Source organism: Gekko japonicus, unplaced genomic scaffold (assembly GCF_001447785.1).
Source record: "Gekko japonicus isolate JY-2015 unplaced genomic scaffold, Gekko_japonicus_V1.1 scaffold5464, whole genome shotgun sequence".
In the NCBI taxonomy this organism is placed as follows: domain Eukaryota; kingdom Metazoa; phylum Chordata; class Lepidosauria; order Squamata; family Gekkonidae; genus Gekko; species Gekko japonicus.
Window position 1 is genome coordinate 40,051 of NW_015163248.1, and position 2,680 is coordinate 42,730.

The window sequence follows — 2,680 nt, forward strand, 5'->3', positions numbered from 1 at the left end:
GTAGAAGGAGGAGGAGGAGAAGAAGGAGGAGGAGGAGGAGAAGGAGGAGGAGGAGGGTTGGGGGTTAGTTGCCAGGAGGGGCTAGTTAGAGTCAAGGTGTATAAGTAACTGAGCAATAAGTATAGCTAAGATTGGACTAAAGCAGTTGGTAAGACCTATGGACTCAAATGGAGTTATCACGTCTCTTGTTAACAGTTTTATTATCTGTATGCTTATTTGCTGCTATCCACAGGTAAATAAATAAGTAAATAAATAAATACTGTACCCCCCATATATATCCTTCAAGGCAACAAGAAGCAGAGCTTTGTGGAAGGTGCTGCCACAACCTTCCCCTGCATATATAGTCAGCCGGTGACGTAGAGGTCGTTTCTCCAATCAACAATGCAGGTTGATAATCCTTATTGTTCCAAATCCAAACCTTCTCGATCAGTGTTGTAAGATCTCTATTACAATTTTTCGATATATAACTGAACATTAAGTACACATCTCTTCAAGCAAATCAAATTCAGTGGATTGATTCGTATCACTGATGCACTGATAAACAACATCACAACTGAGGGCGTACAAAGTAAAGTGACTGTGCGGGTTCATCTGGTGGAGAAAGCAAAGACAGGTTATGATAAGCCAGGGGTGTCAAACATGCAGCCCGGGGGCCGGATTAAGCCCCCGGAGGGCTTCTATCAGGCCCACAGTGGAACTGGCTGTCTTCTGCTTCTTCTTCCAGTTCTGCTGCTGCTGCGTCATCGTAGGTTTGCAGCTTACAGAGACACACCTGAACAGCACACTCGAGATCGCAACAGCACAGACATTCTGATGCAATAATTCAAAGCAAGAGGTGTCAGTGATCAGACACAGTTAAATAAACAAAATATTGCAAGAGTGCCGATGTTTTAAGCATGTTTTTATTTTAAGTTAAAAAAAAACATTTGTGTTTGTGTCCTTTATAAAGTTTGTATCTCCGCTACCTGGCATTACGTTTTATGACCCACGTGGCCCAACCCAATGAGGTCTCATTTAAGTCAGATCCGGCCCTCATAACAAATGAGTTCGACACCCCTGCGATAAGCGTTCTCACCTCTTATTCCCTCTCTTCTCCTTCATGCTCTAAGTAGTCGTTTTGAAAAGTTCATGGTTCCAAATCACGGGATGTGCTGTGGTGAATTCTCAGTCTTCGTACACAGTGGGTTGGATCCAACTGTCCTCCAAGAAGGCTTTCTCCCACCAATGGAGACTTCGTTCAACTTCCAATTGAAGAGCCAATTAAGTTGGAGGAAGACTCCAAACTTTACTCAGTAGAGTGTTTGGTAGGATCCACACCCCTGAACCGGATGGTCCGGGCATAGCCTGATCTTGTCAGAACTCACAAGCTAAGCAGGGTTCCCATTTGGGTGACTGACCACCAAGGAAGTCCAGGGTTGCTACGCAGAGGCAGGCAAGGGCAAACCCACCTCTGCTCATCTCTTGCCTTGAAAACACCAGGAGGGGTCACCGTATGTTGGCCGTGACATGATGGCACTTCACACATGCACAGGATCCGCCCCAGTGAAACTATGAGGAATTTCAGACAGATGATATAATCTGGAAGAGGAACGGTTCCCAAGCAGTTTCTGGTCTGTCATTTCAGAGAGGACCGTTTTAGAACCGGTTCCCTACCGGAATATATTTGTAATTTCAGTCACAAACGCTTCTGTCCCATTTAGGAAACAGGGCTGAAGCGTTTTACCTGTCAACCGCTTCCAAGTAGTCTTCAGTTTCCTCTCCCGGTCCTGACGCACTTTTCCCCGCCATTTTTCACCCGCGTGGGCGATCTCTGGCTTTTAAAAAAAATGTTCGCTTTATAGCATTATCACGCTATAGCGCTATAACGCTATAACGCAACAGCATTATATCAACCCCATTGAAATGCCTGGACTGTTTTGTTATAGTGCTATAGCGCTCTAGCGCTCTAGCTGGAGATTGCCCTCATGGGCGAAAAACGGCGGGGGAAAAGTGGGAAAAAGTAGTGCAGTCTGAAATGGCAAACCGCTTCAGATCCAGCTCTTTACCGGAAGGGGAAAGCCATGTGTGAAATGGCAGCCCTATACCGGTTTTCTCCATGACAGATCAAAAACGGCTTCAAAACGGGCTAAAAAAGGGTAATGTGAAATTCCTCAATAATTCCCAAGCATTCCGAACAATGATGCCTCCAAATGCACGGAGACGCTGCCGGATGGATTTTAAAAATTGTGGTGAAACATCGCCCTCTGGTGGTGAAAGATGTCCTTTAAAAAAAACAACTCCAAAAGTTAATGGAATCTGTTACCAGTGGGTATGACTGTGCTCTGAATTCATGTTGTTGCTGTTGTTGTGAATTAAATTTCGACCCTGCCCTGGCAGCCAGAGCCAGCTCAGGGCTGCTGACATAAAACAGCATAAGATTTACAATAATATAGATTACAAACCAGAATTGCTGTTGTTATCGCTCTGAGAAAACCAGCGATTTGCTGAATAAAAGGAAAATATTTGTCAACTTTGTGCTGGTAGCGGCCAGATCCTGCATTGCCATCAAATGGAAAAGTAACCTCCATCAATTTCGTTCTGTCGTGGCGAGGGGGCTTGCATGGTTCGATGAAGCTGTGGGCTATGCCGTGGAGGGCCACCCAAGATGGACAGGCCACAGCAGAGAACTCAGGCCAAGCGT